This window comes from Bubalus kerabau, chromosome 9, assembly GCF_029407905.1.
Source record: "Bubalus kerabau isolate K-KA32 ecotype Philippines breed swamp buffalo chromosome 9, PCC_UOA_SB_1v2, whole genome shotgun sequence".
Taxonomy (NCBI): Eukaryota; Metazoa; Chordata; class Mammalia; order Artiodactyla; family Bovidae; genus Bubalus; species Bubalus kerabau.
In genome coordinates, this window is record NC_073632.1 from 8,114,556 (window position 1) to 8,136,939 (window position 22,384).

General features: G+C 38.0%; 3 pseudogenes; all 3 read left to right on the top strand.

The window, feature by feature from the left end:
- The first annotated feature begins 10 nt into the window (after positions 1 to 10).
- LOC129619533 (olfactory receptor 5D13-like) lies at positions 11 to 7,030 on the top strand (annotated as a pseudogene).
- A 112-nt stretch (positions 7,031 to 7,142) lies between these two features.
- LOC129659952 (olfactory receptor 1165-like) lies at positions 7,143 to 8,082 on the top strand (annotated as a pseudogene).
- Positions 8,083 to 15,424: 7,342 nt separating this feature from the next.
- Positions 15,425 to 16,112, top strand: LOC129659953 (ferritin heavy chain-like; annotated as a pseudogene).
- Positions 16,113 to 22,384: the final 6,272 nt, after the last annotated feature.

Here is a 22,384-nt window from a genome sequence, read left to right on the forward strand (position 1 = left end):
TGCCGGAGCCATGTTCACCCTCTTGGGCTTCTTTCTCAGAATATCCCGACTCCAGGTTCCCTTGTTACTGGTTTTCCTCACCATCTATGCAGTCACCGTGGTGGGGAACCTGGGCATAATCACCATCATCAGGATCAATCCCAAACTCCACACCCCCATGTACTTTCTTCTCAGTAACTTGTCCTTTGTTGATTTCTGCTATTCCACCACAGTTACACCCAAACTCTTGGAGAATATGGTTGTGGAAGACAGAACCGTCTTGTTAACTGGCTGCATCATGCAATTCTTCTCAGCTTGTATGTTTGCAGTGGCAGAGGCATTCATGTTGGCAGTGATGGCCTATGATTGACTTGTGGCCTTTTGTAAGCCTCTACTCTACACAGTGGTCATGTCCCCAAAGCTCTGTGCATCGTTAGTGGCCTGTCCCTACATGTGGGGTGTAGTCTCCTCCCTGACACTCACCTGTTTTCTCCTGGAATTATCCTTCTGTGGGTCTAACATCATAAATAATTTTCTCTGTGAGCACTCTGCCATTGTCTCCATCTCCTGCTCTGACCCCTTCATCAGCCAAGTGCTCTCTTTTGCCATCACAATATTCAAAGAGGTGAGCAGCCTGGCAATTATCCTCACTACTTATATTTCCATTTTTGGCACTAAGGACATTATTTTATTGGCTGTTATACACAGAGTTAGGAGAAAATCAAGTTATTTTACTTTATGTAGGATTTTTTTCTATTTTCTGTTTCTACACTAGACGTAATATTAGCTAGAGGTATTTTTGTAGATGATCTTTGTCAGGTTGAAGGAATTTTCTTATATATCTTGTTTACTGCTTTGCAGGTAATCATTTTTTTTTCTTTCCATCCGAGTCATTGTTTATTTTCCTATCATATACTGTGATATTTTATTTTCTAGTATTTCATTCAGTATTTCTATGATGAAATAAATTAGTTATCTTGATCTATGTTTTCTGTTTGTTTGTTTACAACATCTTTTTCTGGTGTTGGTGTTGATGGTTGTTGACTAGTTACTAAGTCGTATCTGACTCTTTTGCAACCCCATGGACAGTAGCCTGCCAAGCTCCTCTATCCATGGGATTCTCCAGGCAAGAATACTGGAGTGGATTGCCATTTCCTTCTCTAGGGGATCTTCCTGATACAGGGATAAAACATGTGTCCTCTGCCTGCAGATATATTCTTTACCTCTGAACCACCAAGGAAATCCATGAAACACCAGAGATGTCCAAAAACTCAGAAAATGATCCAAAATATTGGAGGTGTCCCCTCCTCACTGTCAGAGATACCCACATGCTTTCTTTCCTGGCATGCCTCTCTGCCTTGCTTCCATCTTAACTAAACAGTTTCTCTGTGTGCTCTCCCATTTGTTTTGCTATGTCTCTAAAAATAAACTTCACACCATCACTTACAATTTTGCCTCCTTGAGAAATGCATTTTTTACTGGGGGACTATATATATATATATATATATATATATATATATATACACACACACACACATATACATACTTATGGCTGCCAGTAACCCGCATCTCAGCTATCAGTTTTTAAACTATGGAGTTCACATATTCTAAACTAATTAATCATTTTCAGGTTTTGCACATTTCTGATTGAGCTGTCTTTGCCTCTTCAACCAAATCCTGAGCTCCTGAAGATCAGGAAGCAGGCCAAAGAATTCAATCATTGTACTTGCACAACGCTGGGTTCTAGATATTTGTAGCTGAAAATCAAATCTAGAAATCTTTGGTTTCTATCATAGAGGTTTTTTAGAACCTCTGTCAGAAGCACCTGGGAAATCAGTTGAACTCACAGATATTTGGCAGAGAAACCCAGGAATGGTCATTTTAAACAAGTCTCTTTGAATATTCTTATGTACATGAATGTTTGGGAATTAGAGAGCTGTCACATACAAATAAACACAATCCTAAGTACATGTTTCACACAAGGTATAGGCAAAATAGTAATAGCATCAAGTTAAAATTACATTTCCAGTCTTATTTCCTCCTCTAGCCCCTCCTCCCCTTCCTGTCTGAATCATCCTTCTGGAGCAACACTCTAATCAAGTCCTTCCTTCAACTGACATCTTCCTAGTTGTGAGACTATAAAACCCATGATCATAAACTTATCCTTTAAGAATCTTTGTGGCCCAGTTGCAATCAAATGACATAACTTTTTAACTAAGAGCACAAACTCTGGGGCCAGACTGACTGAATTCAAATCCCAATGCCTCCACTTTGAGTATGAGCTACATTATTGGGATGAAGAAAAAGTGTTGTATATATCTCTTATTGCTCTGTTTATTCAAATAACCATGCGCTTTTTTTGTGCTATTTATTACTTAAATGCTTGACAGAATTTACCATTTGATAGTATGGGAATGAGGTTCTCCTTGTAGAAAGATTTTTAACTGAAAATTCAATTTCATAAGAAGATAGAAGCTATTCATATTTTGTATTTCATCTTTGGTAAGTTTACTTGTATGGTTCAAATGATTTTTCTACATCAACAAGGTAGTTAAATTTTTTGGAAGAAAATCATACATAATACTCCCTAATTATTTTTTCTACATTGACAGCATCTGTAATGAGATCCCATTTTTTTCTTGAGTAGCATTGTGTTATGATCTGTTATTTGTAATCAATTTATCTAACAGATGATTGATTTTATGTATCATTTTAAACATCAGAATTTTAGTTTTGCTCAATCCCTTATTTCTATTTCACTGTCCATTTTCTACTTTGTTGATCACCATTCTCATCTTTTCCTCCTTCTATTTATTGTGAGATTAAAAACTATGTTTGCTTTTTTATCTTCTTAAGATGGAATCACAGATCATCAAATTTCTTCTAAGTAAAACATTCAAGCAAGTAGGTGTTATTTTAAATAGAATGAGGTATTAATAGAGAGAGTACAAAAATGTTGACCTCATGAGTGACAAATAGAAGTCTAAACTAGTCCTTAAGATTCCCTACCATTTGGTGTACACATATCTTCAACTAGCCATTCAATTACACATTAATCTGGGAGCTGCTGGCAAATAATTTTAAATTATAACTAGTTTTAAATCAGTTGATCATAAGAAAAGAAGGCTATCCTGATTGACGGGTCTCATATTATCTGATGACTTGTTAAAAATGCTTACTGCTGCTGCTGCTGCTAAGTCGCCTCAGTCATGTCTGACTCTGTGTGACCCCATAGACGGCAGCCCACCAGACTCCCCTGTCCCTGGGATTCTCCAGGCAAAAACACTGGAGTGGGCTGCCATTTCCTTCTCCAATGCATGAAAGTGAAAATTGAAAGTGAAGTTGCTAAGTCGTGCTTGAATCCCTCTTTAAAGTGAAGCATGAATTATAAGAGGGTGTTGAAAGAGAGATTTGAAGTGTTGAGAGTGACTTGAGTGGAGAAAACAAAGTGGATACCTAGGAGTGAATTCTAGGAACTGTGAATAACCCCAAAAAGATGTCAAGGAAATAATACCTTATTCCTACAACTTCAAGGAACTGAATTATTCCAACAACATGAATGAGCTTGGAAAAGAACCAATTTCTAGATGAGAAACTTGATGACACTTTGATTTCAGCCTTGTGATAACTTGAATAGAGGGACCAGGTGTATTGTGCCTAACTTCGGGCATACAAAATTGTGAATTCATAAATGAGTGTTTTTCAAGCCACTGAATCTGCAGCAGCTTATTATGATGAAACAGACCATTCATATACCACATAATTGATAGGTTTTATCAATTTCATTATCAAAAAATGTATATTCAACAAGTTTTAATAAAACAGGGAAACACTGGGATACAATAATAACTGCAAATGCCATAATGTCATATTTCTATTCAGTGTGATATGGAATGTGTTTTTTACAAAAATGTAGATGTCCAAATAAGAAAACTTAGAGGAAAGACTGAAATAAACATAACACAGAAACAACACTATGCTTGGTCTATTGAACAGTAAATGTGATTTTCTTTCTGAATTTTGGAATTCATGTCTTCCTGATAAATATAAATATAAACAGGTTGATTGCTAGTGTTATTTTTCTAAGATGAGAAGATAAACATGCTCAGGCTTCCTATAAGGGTTAATGATTTGAAATAGATTATACTCTAAATGAAGAGTACGGGATTTTCTTTAAATTGTCTTGTTTGTAGCTCATGGAAAACACCCCAATCACAATTGTCTGGGGTGTGAATCCGCAAAGTCACTCAGGTAGACATAAATATACAGCATGGTCCCTGAGTTGAGTTCACAATATGGCTCACCCTCGGAAGTGTCTCTGTTTTTTAATGAGAACAAAATGTAATTTTCTTGATGACTTTACTGAAATATACTTTGGAAGAGGTTATAATACTCTTATTACAAGATGCAATAATTTCCATTAAATGTAAGTATTTTTGTTAAACACTTTTCAAAATTCTTATTTAAATAAGAAGTCTTCAGTAAGTCAGTCTATAAAGACTACATGGCTTCTGGTGAGTTGTTTAAATTAAGTGATTTACTTTAATTCTGATGTGGTAAACTGAAATTAACAATATTTTTGGCAGAGTAACACCTATGCAACCCTAGTAGCAACAAAACGGTATTCATTTAATTCATTTAAGGGAAAGAATACAAGATATTGAAATTATTTCTTATATCCTTAAGATTCATAGGATGCATTTGGTTTTGAACTTTGCTTATATAGCTGAATGATATCCTTGGTGGACATTCAAGTAGTAGTATTTGTTTTCAATTAAAAATAAAAAAATAGGGAAATATTAAAAATAAATCTATAAAACTGTAGAGAGATATGCCAGACTTTGCATTAATTTTTTTGAGTTTAAAATCATGCAGGTGAAAGCAAGTTGGAGCAGTACAGCAAGCTTGAGTTCTGAATTAAACCCCAAAGTAGTCTGAAATATATTGCCTGTTATTTGATATTAAAAGGCAATAATGCTTTTATATACCAAAATGTGTGTATTTTGTGCACAAAAATCAAAATTGCTGCACTCAGTAAAACAAAAGAAGTAGCTATCAAGCAGTCTAGATAATGCAGTGATACTGTGCCTGCTAAGATGCTTCAGTCCTTTCTGACTCTTTATAAACAACCCTATGGACTGTAGCCCGCCAGGCTCCTCTGTCCATGGGATTCTCCAAGCAAGAATACGAAAGTGGGTTGCCATACACTCCTCCAGGGGATTTTCCCAACCCAGGGATAGAACCCGTGTTTCTTATGTCTGCTGCATTGGTAGTTTAGTTCTTTTAGAGATCACAGAAATCCAGACAGAAGAGTTCAGATTGCAGGTAATTTGTATGGAGATGATTTTGAATATGGGCAAGCATTTGAGCATGATTTTAAACTAAGATTGAATGAAAATTAGTCCTGAAGGATGGCTGTAGGTAGGCTAAATAAAGACAGCTGCTGAATAGATGTGTGGTAGGTAGCAATAAAGATGGGAATGTATTTTGAAGAATATGTTCATTTTGCCCTGGTTACATTTTTCACAGCCTTAACCTTGGATGGAAAGGAAATCATAGAGATACAGAAAAGGACAGGGGAAAATGGACAAAACAAAGCTTATGCCTTGATGGTTTGAGACATTAATGGAAATGTGCAGCTAAGAAGGAAACATTAGAAAAGAATTAAGTAAGAAAAAGATTTCCTCTGTGTATGCATTTTTTCTATTTCTTAGTCACTCTCTGCACCATTTCAGACTTCGTAAAATTATAGGTGGTGCTACATTGTATAATATTTTGAGGTTATATATTTCAAATTCAAAGTAAACATGAAAAACAGTATTAGAAAACAAGAGAAGAAACTAAATTTGGTAGGGGCCATTTATTACATTTGACATTAAAGTCTTAAATGTCTTAGGCAATACTTAAAGTTGGACTTCCCTGATAGCTCAGCTGGTAAAGAATCCACTTGCAATGCATGGGACCCCAGTTTGATTCCTGGGTCGGGAAGATCTGCAGGAGAAGGGATAGGCTACCAAATCCAGTATTTCTGGTCTTCCCTTGTGAGTCAGCTGGTAAAGAATCTACCTGTAATATGGGAGACCTGGGTTCAATCCCTGGGTTGAGAAGATCCCCTGGAGAAGGGAATGGCTACCCACTCCAGTATTCTAAACTAAATTTGCTGGGGGACAATTATTACATGTGAAATTAAAGTCTTAAATGTTTTAGAAAATAATTCATTAATTTAAGTTATATTTTATACATAATTATGTAGTAAAAACAAATTCTTATAATAGAATTACATTCTAAAGGTAAGATTTCAGAGAGCTTAACTTGTCAGAGACATATTAATAAGTGACTGAGGTTAAATTTGAAGGCAAGTTGATCTGACTAAAGAGTATAGATTGTTAACAAGACATCATTCATATTCTCTAGGAGATACAATATGGGACATTTTACCAAGGGTTGGCCAGTTGGTGAAATCATTAAGGGAAGGTAAACCTGAGGCTTCTCTGATGAGGTGGGTGCTGAAACCCTCAGCTGTGTGACTTGCGACTCCATGGACTGTAGCCCGCCAGGCTCCTCTGTCCATCAGATTTCACCAGCAAGGATACTGGAGTGGGTTGCCAGTTCTTTCCCCTGGGGATATTCCTGACCCAGGGATTAAACTCATGTCCCTTGCATCTCCTGCACGATCAGGAGGATTCTTTACCACAGCACTACCTGGGAAGCCTCTCTCTAATCGGAGAGCACTAAGGAAAAGTGAGAGAAAAACAGAGGACATCCTGAGCAGTTAGAATGGCCTGAACAAACATAAGAATTTGCAAGCGCAATCAACAAGTTCAATTAAATGAAGCTAAAGAAAGGAATTATCCATGTGGAGAAAAGGGAGACAGAGCTGAGAAGGTTGAGAAAATTCAAACATTTTCTGAGTCACAGTGACACTCAGTTCTTCCCAGTCCATCCTCTCCTTGCCCCTCCATCAGAAGCTGACTTGCACTCTCCCCACCTGTAGACATACGGTATATTTGGGCTCCAACTGTGTCTTATTCGCATTCCTGGGAAATCCTAGACTTCACCACTGCAGACCAGTCCCCTGTCCAGGCTGGGAAAAAATACCCTCTATTTCTGTCATATCTGGTTGCTTAGGGTGAACTCTCTGGTTTTCCCTGGCAGGAACCATAATGATGGATGAGAGAAATCTGAGTGCTGGACTCACCTTCGTCCTCGGGCTTCTCAGAATACCCGCAGCTCCAGGTGCCCCTCTTCTTGGTCTTCTTGGCCATCTATACTGTCTCTGTGGTGGGAAACCTAGGTATGATTGTGATCATCAGAATCAATCCCAAACTTCACACCCCTATGTACTTCTTTCTCAGACATCTCTCCTTTCTTGATTTTTGTTACTCTTGTATAATCACACCTAAACTCTTAGAGATCTTGGTTGGGGACACAAGGACTATCTCCTATGTGGGTTGCATGATGCAATTCTTCTTTGGTTGCACACTTGTCATTACAGAGATGCTCATGTTAGTAGTGATGGCCTATGACCGGTTTGTGGCTGTTTGTAACCCCCTGCTCTACACAGTTGCTATGTCTCCTAAGCTCTGCAGCCTCCTGGTCGCTGGAACCTACACATGGGGTGGAATGTGTTTCTTGACAATCACACGTTCTCTTTTGGAGCTGTCCTTCTGCAATTCTAACGTCATACATCACTTTTGCTATGAGTATTCTGCCATTGTCTCTGCCTCTTGCTCTGACTCGTACTTCAGTCAGATGACATGTTTTATCATTTCTACTCTCAATGAGGTGTGTAGTCTCCTGATTATCCTCGCCTCCTATATTTTCATAATCCTCAGAAACATCAAGTTGCCTTCAGCTGGTGGACTCCGAAAAGCCTTCTCCACCTGTGCCTCCCACCTGACTGCCATCACCATGTTCCATGGGGTCATGCTTCTTCTCTATTGTGTACCCAACTCCAGAAACTCACGGCTCTTTATCAAAGTAGCCACTGTGCTTTACACAGTAGTGATCCCCATGCTAAACCCCCTTATCTACAGCCTTAGAAATAATGATGTGAAGGAGACCATCAGAAAATTAGTCAACACCAAAATATTTTCTCACTGAATGTAATTTTGAGTGAGAAAAGAGATAGAGGAAAGCACTTTCTTAAATGTGCTTTTTACAGTGTGTTGATGGTTATTACATTTTTCTTCAAATGTGTGCTTATCCGCTGATTAGTGTTCTCCCCTTTGCGACCCCTTCTCTGCCCATGGGGAATCTCCAGGCAAGAATACTGGAGTGGGTTGCCATGCCCTCCTCCAGGGGATCTTCCAGGAATGGAATGGAACTCATGTCTCCTGAAGTGCAAATTGATTCTTTAGTGACTGAGACACAATGAGATACAATCTCTTGAGAAAATTATATGAATACAATGTGATTTTTAAACTGTACTGTTATTTTAAAGTATCAACTTCAGTTTAAAAGAAAAAAGAAATAAAATTATATTTATGTCTCACATTCAGAGTATTTTAGGCAAAATAAATAATGATTGTCTAATGCTGTCCATGGGCTTCCTTGTGGCTTAGATGGTAAAGAATATACCTGCAATATGGGAGACCTGGTTTCTTTCCCTGAGTAGGGAAGATCCCCTAGAAGAGGGCATGACAACCCACTGCAGTATTCTTGCCTGGAAAATCCCCACGGGCAGAGGAGCCTGGTAGACTACAGTCCATGGGGTCATAAAGAGTCGGATAAGACTGAGCGGTAAGCACAGCACAGCCAAAGGCTGTCCACATCCTAAAATCCTCAGAATTTGCAAATGATTTCTGTTCCATGTCTTCGTTCTTTCTTTCCTCTTCCTTTCCTTTCTCTTTTTCTCACTCTCAAATTATGAAATGTGATAAATAGGTAGACAAGTAATTTTGTATAATCATCCTGTATGTTACTTTCTTCAAGAAATTAAAGACATTGTCAGCTCTTTACAGCATTTCTGTAAGCATTTTTCTAGTCAGTGTGCCTCTCTGATGCCTCTAGGAGCAAACTCCATTGAGGAGTTCAAAGATTTTTCTTCTAAACAGAGAATAGGTCATGAGAGTTAAAACTTAACTTTATCACTTTTGAAATTTGTATTATTAAAATTTTAGAGTATATTCCCTTATGTCTGGCTTATTTGGCTCAGCATTTTGTTTCAAAAGAATTTAAGTGATTGACTGTAACAGTAGTTCCATTTTTGGTGTTGAAGAATGTTCCACAAAGTAAATACATTGATATGATAATATGTTTATTCATACTACTACTACTACAAATGGGTTTTGGCTATTTCCTCTTCTTTATTGAAGAATTATTTATTCATAGTGTTATAATAATTTTAGATGCACAACATAGTGATTCATTATGTTTTTAGATTATACACTATTAAAACTTAGTGGCTCAGTGGGTAAAGAACCTGCCTGCAATGCAGGCAATGCCAGAAATATGGGTTTGATTCCTGGGTGGGGAATATCCCCTGGAGGAGGGCACGGCAACCCAATCCCATGGGCAGAGGAGCCTGCTGGGCTAGAGTCCATGGGGTCGCAAAGAGTTGCATACAACTGAAGTGACTGAGCACAGCACAGCACACAAAGGATAATAGGTATAACTTAATGGCGCTAGACAGCGGTATCCTTGTAGCTTATCTATTTTATACAGAGTATTTTGTATACTTTATACTCCTAAATTGCCCCTCCTCCTTTCCTCTATAAAGTCTGCAAATAACAATTGTTGGAGAGAATTAGAGTAAAGGGAAACTTTGTGCATTGTGGGTGAGAATGTAAGTTGGTATAACCAATTTCATACTGTATGGAAAACAGTATGGAGTTTTGCACGCGCGCACACACACACACACACACAAGGTAAAAATAGAACTACCATATGAGCAGCAATTTCACTCCTGGTTATTTCACCATTTTTGTCTTTAAAGGAAATGCTGCATGAACATTCTTACACAAGTACATGCTGCATTGCACATGAGCATTCACTGTGTGAGGTATGCCCTGTCTCTGAATGTTCTGGATCAAAGGGCGCTTGTTTCTGATCTTTTGCTAGGTGCCATCAAACAATTTTCCAAAATAGATGGATTTGTTTAAATTCCAACTATATTGCTTGTGGGTTCTAATTATTGTCCTTTCTTGCCAACATATCGGAGAAGGCAATGGCACCCCACTCCAGTACTTTTGCCTAGAAAATCCCATGGACGGAGGAGCCTGGTAGGCTGCAGTCCATGGGGTTGCGAAGAGTCGGACACAACTGAGCAACTTCACTTTAACTTTTCACTTTCATGCATTGGAGAAGGAAATGGCAACCCACTCCAGTGTTCTTGCCTGGAGAATCCCAGGGACGGGGAAGCCTGGTGGGCTGCCGTCTATGGGGTCGCACAGAGTCAGACACGACTGAAGCGACTTAGCAGCAGCAACAGTAGCAGCAGCCAACATATAATACTGTAATAGCAGACATTGTAATATTTTCAGGTTGGTGGGTGAGTAGGGGTACTTCATTTTGGTGATGAATTCAATTCCACTTTACTAATGTGGTTGAATTCCTATAATTTAGTTATTAGTCATTTGGCTTGTCTTACTTCTTTGTGAAGGGCCTATTCTGGGTTTTTTTAATGTATTTTTCTATTAGGTTATTAATATTTTATTATGAAATATGTATTTCATTATGCATTCTAAATAAAAGTCCCCTGATATGTGTATCATGAATATTTTCTCCTAGATTGTGGCTTGTCTATTCAATAGGTTGGTGATGTATTTAGGGGCACACATTTCCTTATGTTTAATGAATTAATGAATCAATGTTTATCAAACTGTTTCTTTACACAGTGAAGTGCTTCTAATGTCTTACTTAAGATCCACTTCTTACCTCCAAAACAATAAAGATATTTGTGTTTTATGTGCTAAATTATCACAAATTTCATACAGTGTTATATTTTTATATTCTACTCCCTCTATTTTCAATTCTGGGTTTTATTTTCTCTTTTTACCTTGATTTTTAAATTTATTTCAAAGTGAGAGTAAATTTTGATGGGGCATGACTATAAGCTAATTTTATATTTTGACTTATTGGCATATATTTACCCCAGAAATACTTATTGAAAAATTCACTCATTTTAACACTGCTCTGTGCTGCCAGAATATTCATAAAGTAAATGTCAGTATATCTATAGTTCTATTTCTAGGCTTTCTGTATGCTTCTAGATGTTTTATAATCACAACTACCCTTAACTAATAGGCTTTGCATCCAGTTGAGCAACTCTTAAAAAGTTACTCTCAATCTTACAGAGTGTTTAAGATATTCTTTATCTTTACCTTTTGAAACAAACTTTAGAATTATTCTTGTTTAGATTTAGTGTAGAAATACAGTACAATTGTAGATCGATTTGTAGAGAATGATGTTTGCATCCTCAAGTCTTCCAAATCATAAGCATGCTACATTATCATGTTTATTTAGGTCTACTTCATATTTTACAGTATAAGATATATCATTTTTTTTAAAGTTCTTACATATTTTTAAATTTAATCTCAATTTGTGATTATTTTTCATACTATTTTAAATGTCATTTGTAAAATGTGTATTGTTTTTCAATTGAGATTCAATGCATTTTGGCCACTCTAAAAATATCTCTTAATAATTTTATAATGTATTTGTAGATTATTTTGGATTTTCAACATGCATATCATACAATCTCTAATCAAATATTTTCTGGATATGTTGTTTCCAATGTTATTCCCTTTGTTTTTTTCTTGTGTTTGGTTAACTAGCTGAAAACATTAGTACAATTTTGAATAAACAGTAAAATTGTGTATCCTTGACTTCCTCATCTAACAAGGAAAGTATCAATACTTAACATTTCATGCTTAAAATGTTAAGCAAAGTTATCTCATGTATTTTTTTTTGTATGTGTTTGTTTTTTATATTTTGTTTTTTAGTGAGTTGAATTTATCAAGCTAATTTTCCTCATTTTAGCTCCTTTAATACACCAATACAGTATACTAACACATATATATGGAATTTAGAAAGATGATAATGATAACTCTGTATGTGAGACAGGAAAAGAGACACAGATGTATAGAACAGTCTTTTGGACTCTGTGGGAGAGGGAGGGGGGATGATTTGGGAGAATGGCATTGAATCATGTATAATATCATATAAGAAACGAATCAGCAGTCCAAGTTCGATGCAGGTTACAGGATGTTTGGGGCTGGTGCACTGGGATGACCCAGAGGGATGGTATGAGGAGGGAGGTGGGAGGGGGGCGGTTCAGGATTGGGAATACGTGTACACATGTGGTGGATACATGTTGATGTATGGCAAAACCAGTAGAATATTGTAAAGTAAAAAATAATAATAATAATAAAATTTAGAAAAAACAATACAATATTGCAAAGTAATTAGCCTCTAATTAAAATAAATAAATATAAATAAAAATATTTTTGTGGTAACATATTTTTAAAAAATTTCTAATCCAAATATGTGGTTTTTTTGCTGAGAAAATTACTATAAGTATTATATATTTACCTTTTTCTTAGTTGATTGGTTTAATGTGTAAATATTTAATGTATAATTTAAAATTCTATGATCATTAGTAAGATTGTTCTGTAATTTTATTTTATTGCCTTTTACTTGTTAGTTTTTGCCATCAAGATTATACTTGTCTCTTTCTTTTTTTTTTTTTAATGCCATTCTCTTTGAGATGGTTTATTTCAGGAATAATAGCTAAAAGAGTAATTATATATGTTGTCTATGAATAGTGCTGTAGTAGGTGTTAGTGGGGTTTAGAAATGTATAAATTTCTTTCCTTTGTTGCTGTTGTTGTTCAGTCACTAAGTCGAGTCCAGCTATTTGCGACCCCATGGACTGCAGCACTCCAGGCTTCCCTGTCCTTCACAATCTCCTGGAGTTTGCTCAGATTCATGTCCATTGAGTCAGTGATGCTGTCCAACCATATAATCGTCTGTTTCCCTCTTCTCTTGCCCTCGATCTTTCCAACATCAGGGTCTTTTCCAGTGAGTAGGCTCTTCACATCAGGTGGCCAAAGTATTGGAGCTTCAACTTCAGCATCAGTCCTTCCAGTGAATACTCAGTGTTGATTTCCTTTAGGATTGACTGGTTTGATCTCCTTGCTGTCCAAGTGACTTTTTTTTTAATTAATTTATTTTAATTGGAGGCTAATTACTTTACAATATTGTATTGGTTTTGCCATACATCAACATGAATCTGCCACGGGTGTACACGTGTTCCCAATCCTGAACCCCCCTCCCACCTCCCTTCCCATACCATCCCTCTGGGTCATCCCAGGGCAGCAGCCCCAAGCATCCTGTATCCTGCATTGAACCTGGACTGGCGACTCATTTCTTACATGATATTATACATGTTTCAATGCTATTCTCCTAAATCATCCCACCCCCTCCCTCTACCACAGAATCCAAAAGACTGTTCTATACATCTGTGTCTTTTTTGCCGTTTCACATACAGGGTTATCATTACAATCTTTCTAAATTCCATATATATGCTTTAGTATACTGTATTGGTGTTTTTCTTTCTGGCTTATGTTACTCTGTATAATCAGCTCCAGTTTCATCCACTTCATTAGAACTGATTCAAATGCATTCTTTTTAATGGCTGAGTAATACTCCATGTGTATATGTACCACAGCTTTCTTATCCATTCATCTGCTGATGGACATCTAGGTTGCTTCCATGTCCTGGCTATTATCAACAGTGCTGCAATGAACATTGGGGTACAAGTGTTTCTTTCAAGTCTGGTTTCCTCAGTGTGTATGCCCAGCAGTGGGATTGCTAGGTCATAAGGCAGTTCTATATCCAGTTTTTTAAGGAATCTCCACACTGTTCTCCATAGTGGCTGTACTAGTTTGCATTCCCACCAACAATGTAAGAGGGTTCCCTTTTCTCCACACCCTCTCCAGCATTTATTGCTTGTAGACTTTTGGATCGCAGCCATTCTGACTGGCATGAAATGGTACCTCACTATGGTTTTGATCTGCATTTCTCTGCATTTCTCTGATAATGAGTGATGTTGAGCATCTTTTCATGTGTTTGTTAGCCATCTGTATGTCTTCTTTGGAGAAATGTCTATTTAGTTCTTTGGCCCATTTTTTAATTGGCCATTTATTTTTCTGGAATTGAGCTGTAGGAGTTGCTTGTATATTTTTGAGATTACTTGTTTGTCAGTTTCTTCATTTGCTATTATTTTCTTCCATTCTGAAGGCTGTCTTTTCACCTTGCTTATAGTTTCTTTTGTTGTACAGAGGCTTTTAAATTTAATTAGGTCCCATTTGTTTATTTTTGCTTTTATTTCCAATATTCTTGGAGGTGGGTCATAGAGGATCCTACTGTGATTTATGTCGGAGAGTGTTTTGTCTATGTTCTCCTCTAGGAGTTTTATAGTTTCTGGTCTTACGTTTAGATCTTTAGTCCATTTTTAGTTTATTTTTGTGTATGGTGTTAGAAAGTGTTCTAGTTTCATTCTTTTACAAGTGGTTGACCAGTCTTCCCAGTACCACTTGTTAAAGAGATTGTCTTTTCTCCATTGTGTATTCTTGCCTCCTTTGTCAAAGATAAGGTGTCCATAGGTGTGTGGCTTTATCTCTGGGCTTTCTATTTTGTTCCATTGATCTATATTTCTGTCTTTGTGCCAGTACCATACTGTCTTGATGACTGTGGCTTTGTAGTAGAGCCTGAAGTCAGGCAGGTTGATTCCTCCAGTTGCATTCTTCTTTCTCAAGATTGCTTTGGCTTTTCGAGGTTTTTTGTATTTCCATACAAATTGTGAAATTATTTGTTCTAGCTCTGTGAAGAATACTGTTGGTAGCTTGATAGGGATTGCTTTGAATCTATAGATTGCTTTGGGTAGTATACTCATTTTCACTATATTGATTCTTCCAATCCATGAACACAGTATATTTTTCCATCTATTAGTGTCCTCTTTGATTTCTTTCACCAGTGTTTTATAGTTTTCTATATAAAGGTCTTTAGTTTCTTTAGGTAGATATATTCCTAAGTATTTTATTCTTTTCATTGCAATGCTGAATGGAATTGTTTCCTTAATTTCTCTTTCTACTTTCTCATTATTATTGTATAGGAATGCAAGGGATTTCTGTGTGTTGATTTTATATCCTCCAACCTTATTATATTCATTGATTAGCTCTAGTAATTTTCTGGTGGAGTCTTTAGGGTTTTCTTTCTGGTGGAGTCTTTAGGGTTTTCTATGTAGAGAATCATGTTACAGTCTTAGCGGAGAGTCGCTGCGGTTTGCTGCTTCAACAGTGCTTGAACGGAACCCAGCTGCTCGTCCCCCCCTACCCTGGCCGGCCACTCAGAGTCAGCCCTCATTACCACTTGACAGCGCCCTCCGACCGGCCCAAGATCCCCGCCACCGCTCCAGCGCCACTCGGCCCTCGCTGCCACCACCACCACCGCCCGTTTTTAGCCACCCACCATGACGACCGCATCCCCCTCGCAGGTGCGCCAGAACTACCACCAGGACTTGGAGGCCGCCATCAACCGCCAGATCAACCTAGAGCTCTATGCCTCCTATGTCTACCTGTCCATGTCGTACTATTTTGACCGTGATGATGTGGCTTTGAAGAATTTTGCGAAATACTTTCTTCACCAATCTCATGAGGAGAGGGAACATGCTGAGAGACTGATGAAGCTGCAGAACTAGCGAGGTGGCCAAATCTTCCTTCAGGATATCAAGAAACCAGACCGTGATGACTGGGAGAATGGGCTGACTGCAATGGAATGTGCGCTGTGCTTGGAGAGAAGTGTGAATCAGTCACTACTGGAACTGCACAAACTGGCCACTGAAAAAAATGATCCCCATCTGTGTGATTTCATTGAGACTCATTACCTGAATGAGCAGGTGGAAGCCATCAAAGAATTGGGTGACCACATAACCAACCTGCGCAAGATGGGGGCCCCTGGATCTGGCATGGCAGAGTACCTCTTTGACAAGCACACCCTGGGACACAGTGAGAGCTAAGCCTCAGGCTGGTTTCCCACAGCCACAGGGGTGACTTCCCTGGTCACCAAGGCAGTGCATGCATATTTGGGTTACCTTCATCTTTTCTATAAGTTGTAACAAAACATCTACTTAGGTTCTTTCTTTAGTACCATTCCTTCAAATAAAGTAATTTGGTACCCCCTCCCCCCCAAAAAAAGAATCATGTCATCTGCAAACAGTGAGAGTTTTACTTCTTCTTTGGATTTGGATTCCTTTTATTTCTTTTTTTGCTCTGATTGCTGTGGCCAAAACTTCCAGAACTATGTTGAATAGTAGTGGTTAAAGTGGGCACCCTTGTCTTGTTCCTGACTTTAGGGGAAATGCTTTCAATTTTTCACCATTGAGGATAATGTTTGCTGAGGGTTTGTCATATATAGCTTTTTATTATGTTGAGGTATGTTCCTTGTATTCCTGCTTTCTGGAGAGTTTTTATCATAAATGGATGCTGAATTTTGTCAAAGGCTTTCTCTGCATCTATTGAGATAATCATATGTCTTTTATTTTTCAATTTGTTAATGTGGTGTATTACATTGATTGATTTGCAGATATTGAAGAATCCTTGCATCCCTGGGATAAAGCCCACTTGGTCATGGTGTACGATCTTTTTAATATGTTGTTGGATTCTGATTGCTAGAATTTTGTTAAGGATTTTTGAATCTATGTTCATCAATGATACTGGCCTATAGTTTTCTTTTTTTGTGGCATCTTTGTCAGGTTTTAGTATTAGTGTGATAGTGGCCTCATAGAATGAGTTTGGAAGTTTACCTTCCTCTGCAATTTTCTGGAAGAGTTTGAGTAGGATAGGTGTTAGGTCTTCTCTAAATTTTTGGTAGAATTCAGCTGTGAAGCCGTCTGGACCCGGGCTTTTGTTTGCTGGAAGATTTCTGATTACAGTTTCAATTTCCGTGCTTGTGATGGGTCTGTTAAGATTTTCTATTTCTTCCTGGTTCAGTTTTGGAAAGTTGTACTTTTCTAAGAATTTGTCCATTTCTTCCAAGTTATCCATTTTATTGGCATATAATTGCTGAGAGTAGTCTCTTACTATCCTTTGTATTTCTTTGTTGTCTGTTGTGATCTCTCCATTTTCATTTCAAATTTTATTGATTTGATTTTTCACCCTTTGTTTCTTGATGAGTCTGGCTAATGGTCTGTCAATTTTATTAATCCTTTCAAAGAACCAGCTTTTGGCTTTGTTGATTTTTGCTATGGTCTTTTTTGTTTCTTTTACATTTATTTCTGCCCTAATTTTTAAGATTTCTTTCCTTCTACTAACCCTGGGGTCTTCATTTTTTCCTTTTCTAGTGGCTTTAGCTGTAGAGTTAGGTTATTTACTTGACTTTTTTCTTGTTTCTTGAGATATGCCTGTATTGCTATGAACTTTCCCCTTAACACTGCTTTTACAGTGTCCCACAGGTTTTGGGATGTTGTGTTTTCATTTGCATTCATTTCTATGCATATTTTGATTTCTTTTTTGATTTTTTCTGTGATTTGTTGGTTATTCAGAAGCATGTTGTTCAGCCTCCATATGTTGGAATTTTTAATAGTTTTTCTCCTGTAATTGAGATCTAATCTTACTGCATTATGGTCAGAAAAGATGCTTGGAATCATTTCAGTTTTTTTTTAATTTACCAAGGCTAGATTTATGTCCCAGGATGTGATCTATCCTGGAGAAGGTTCTGTGTGCACTTGAGAAAAAGATGAAATTTATTGTTTGGGGGTGAAATGTCCTATAGATATCAATTAGGTCTAACTGATCTATTGTATCATTTAAAGTTTGTGTTTTCTTGTTAATTTTCTGTTTAGTTGATCTATCCATAGGTGTGAGTGGGGTATTAAAATCTCCCACTATTATTGTATTATTGTTAATTTCCCCTTTGCATTCATACTTGTTAGCATTTGTCTTACATATTGTGGTGCTCCTATGTTGGGTGCATATATAATTGTTATATCTTCTTCTTGGATTGATTCTTTGATCATTATGTAGTGTCCTTGTTTTTCTCTTTTCACAGCCTTTGTTTTAAAGTCTATTTTATCTTATATGAATATTGCTACTCCTGCTTTCTTTTGGTCTCTATTTGCATGGAATATCTTTTTCAAGCCCTTTACTTTCAGTCTGTATGTGTCCCTTGTTTGGAGGTGGGTCTTTTGAAGACAACATATATAGGGGTCTTATTTTTTTATCGGTTCAGCCAGTCTTTGTCTTTTGGTTGGGGCATTCAACCCACTTACATTTAAGGTAATTATTGATAAGTATGATCCCATTGCCATTTAGTTTGTTGTTTTGGGTTCGAGTTTATACACCCTTTTTGTGTTTCCTGTCTAGAGAATCTCCTTTAGCATTTGTTGGAGTGCTGGCTTGGTGGTGCTGAATTCTCTCAGCTTTTACTTGTCTGTAAAGCTTTTGATTTCTCCTTCATATTTGAATGAGATCCTTGCTGGGTACAGTAATCTGGCTGTAGTTTATTTTCTTTCATCACTTTAAGTATGTCTTGCCATTCCCTCCTGGTCTGAAGACTTTCTACTGAAAGATCAGCTGTTATCCTTATGGGAATCCCCTTGTGTGTTATTTGTTGTTTTTCCCTTGCTGCTTTTAATATTTGTTCTTTGTGTTTGACCTTTGTTAACTGGATTAATATGTGTCTTGGGGTGTTTTGCCTTGGGTTTATCCTGTTTTGGACTCTCTGGATTTCTTTTCTTGGGTGATTATTTCCTTCCCCATTTTAGGGAAGTTTTCAACTATTATCTCCTCAAGTATTTTCTCTTGGTTTTTCTTTTTGTCTTCTTCTTCTGGGACTCCTATGATTCGAATGTTGGAGCGTTTAATATTGTCCTGGAGGTCTCTGAGATTGTCCTCATTTCTTTTAATTCGTTTTTCTTTTTCCTCTCTGATTCATTTATTTCTACCATTCTATCTTCTACTTCACTAATCCTATCTTCTGCCTCCATTATTCTACTATTTGTTGCCTCCAGAGTGTTTTTGATCTCATATATTGCATTATTTATTATAGATTGCCCTTTTTTATTTCTTCTAGGTCCTTGTTAAATCTTTCTTGCATCTTCTCAATCCTTGTCTCCAGGCTATTTATCTGTAATTCCATTTTGATTTCAAGATTTTGGATCATTTTCACTATCATTATTTGGAATGATTTATCAAGTAGATTCCCCATCTCTTCCTCTTTTGTCTGGTTTGTTGGGCATTTATCCTGTTCCTTTATCTGCTGGGTATTCCTCTGTCTCTTCATCTTGTTTATATTGCTGCGTTTGGGGTGGCCTTTCTGTATTCTGGCAGTTTGTGGAGTTCTCTTTATTGTGGAGTTTCCTCACTGTGGGTGGGGTTGTACAGGTGGCTTGTCAAGGTTTCTTGGTTAGGGAAGCTTGTGTCAGTGTTCTGGTGGGTGGAGCTGGATTTCATCTCTCTGGAGTGCAATGAAGTTTCCAGTAATGAGTTATGGGATGTCAGTGGTTTTGTAGTAACTTTGGGCAGCCTGTATATTGAAGCTCAGGGCTGTGTACCTGTTTTGCTGGAGAATTTGCGTGGTATGTCTTGCTCTGGAACTTGTTGGCCCTTGGGTGGTGCTTGGTTTCAGTGTTGGTATGGAGACGTTAGATGAGCTCCTGTCAATTAATGTTCCCTGGAGTCAGGAGTTCTTTGATGTTCTCAGCACTTGGACTTAAGCCTCCTGCTTCCGGTTTTCAGTCTTATTTTTACAGTAGTCTCAAAACTTCTCCTTCTGTACAGCACCATTGATAAAACATCTGGGTTAAAGATGAAAAGTTTCTCCACAGTGAGGGACACCCAGAGAGATTCACAGAGTTACATGGAGAAGAGAAGAGGGAGGAGGGAAATAGAGGCGACCCAAATGAGATGAGGTGGAATCAAAAGAGGAGAGCAAGCTAGCCAGTAATCACTTCCTTATGTGCACTTCACAGTCTGGACCGCTCAGAGATGTTCACAGAGTTATACAGAAGAGAAGAGGGAGGAAGGAGACAAAGGTGGCCAGGGGATAAAAGTGGGGAATGAAAAGGATAGAGACAGATCCAGCCAGTAATAAGTTCCCTAAGTGTTCTCCACCGTCTGGAACACACAGAGATTCACAGAGTTGGGTAGAGAAGAGAAGGGGGAGGGAGGACACAGAGGCGACCTGATGGAGAAAAAGGAGTGTCCAAAGGAGGAGAGAGTAGTCAAGCCAGTAATCTTGCTCCCAAGTAAAAATGAGTACTGATGATTGGGTTCTTAAAAGTACAAAAGTGATAACAAATACCAAAAAGCAAAGATTAAAAATCTAGAATAGAGGTTGGATTTTCAAAAATACAATATTAAAGAAAAGAAGAAGAAGAAAAAATCAAAGTCACAAATATTATTTTTAAAATATGTATATGAAGTTTGCTTTAAAAAGTAAGGTCTTTTTTTGCAAAGTAATAGTAGGTTATAAAAATGAAAATTAAAGGAGTAATAGAGGACTTAAAATTTTTTTTAAATTAAAAAAAAGAATGATCATAAAAATAGTAAAAATATATCTAGGACTTTCTCTTTTGTTGTTGTGAGCAGTGTGGGGTCAGTTCATTTTCGGATAGTTCCTTGGTCCAGCATATAATTCTCAAGATGTATAGGCCCCTTCCTATGTAGTCGGCACTAACGACAGGGTTTTAATCTATTGCACCTGTCACGTCCAAGGTGATTCCCTCTGTTTTAGCTTCTTCTGTTTGCTGGTTTCTTCAGTGTCTGATTTCCACCCTGACACAAGGGAGGTGGAGGTGGTCACTTTTTTTTTTGGGGGGGGGCGGCGTTCACTTGTTCAGTCACACTGTGGGGAGGGAGGGATGCTGCAAACAAGTAACACTGGTGTGTGCTTGCAGTTTGTCAGCCACACTGGGCCTGCCCTCGCTCACGGCACGTGTACCCTCCCTGCCCACACAACTCAGGATCTAGGTTGCTCCGCTGGGAACCATCTGAGGCCAGCCCTGGGCTGCATGCACCTCCCAGTTCTAAGCCGCTCAGGTTCAGGCACTTGGGTAGTCCTCAGAGGCACAGACTCCGTTGGCCATTCTCCTTTGGCCATATCCCACCCTCTGCCTCTCCCACAGAGTCCAAAAGACTGCTCTATACATCTGTGAATCTTTTGCTGTGTCACATACAGGGTTATCATTACCATCTTTCTAAATTCCATATATATGCGTTAGTATACTGTATTGGTGTTTTTCTTTCTGGCTTATGTCACTCTGTATAATAGACTCCAGTTTCATCCACCTCATTAGAACTGATTCAAATGTATTCTTTTTAATGCCTGAGTAATATTCCATTGTGTATATGTACCACAGCCTTCTTATCCTTTCATCTGCTGATGGACATCTAGGTTGCTTCCATGTCCTGGCTATTGTAAACAGTGCTGTGATGAACATTGGGGTACACATGTCTCTTTCAATTCTGGTTTCCTCGGTGTGTCTGCCCAGCAGTGGGATTGCTGGGTCATAAGCCTGGAGAATCCCAGGGACGGCAGAGCCTGGTGGGCTGCCATCCATGGGGTCGCACAGAGTCGGACACGACTGAAGCGACTTGGCAGCGGCAGCAGCAAGGCAGTTCTATTTCCAGTTTATTTTTTTTTTTTTTTTAAGGAATCTCCACACTGTTCTCCATAGTGGCTGTACTAGTTTGCATTCCCACCAACAGTGTAAGAGGGTTCCCTTTTCTCCACACCCTCTCCAGCATTTATTGCTTGTAGACTTTTGGATTGCAGCCATTCTGACTGGTGTGAAATGGTACCTCATATGGTTTTGATTTGCATTTCTCTGATAATGAATGATGTTGAGCTTCTTTTCATGTGTTTGTTAGCCATCTGTATGTCTTCTTTGGAGAAATGTCTATTTAGTTTTTAATTTTTGCTTTTTGGTATTTGTTATCAATTTTGTACCTATATTTTCTTTATAATTTTTGTGACTTTGTTTTTTTATTCTTCTCTTTCTTTTTCTTCTTCTTTTCTTTAACATTTTATTTCTGAAATTCCACTCTACATTTTTAATTTTTGCTTTTTGGTGTTTGTTATCAATTTTGTACCTTTAAGAACCCAATCTTCAGCACCCATTTTTACTTGGGAGCAAGATTACTGGCTTGACTGCTCTCTCCCCCTTTGGACTCCTTTTTCTCCACCAGGTCGCCTGTGTCTCCTCCCTAACCCCTCTCTGCTCTACCCAACTCTGTGTATTTCTGTGTGTTCCAGACGGTGGAGAACACTTAGGGAACTTATTACTGGCTGGATCTGTCTTTCTCCTTTTCATTCCCCTCTTTTATCCTCCTGGCCACCTTTGTCTCCTTCCTCCCTCTTCTCTTCTCTGTATAACTCCGTGAACATCTCTGAGTGGTCCAGTT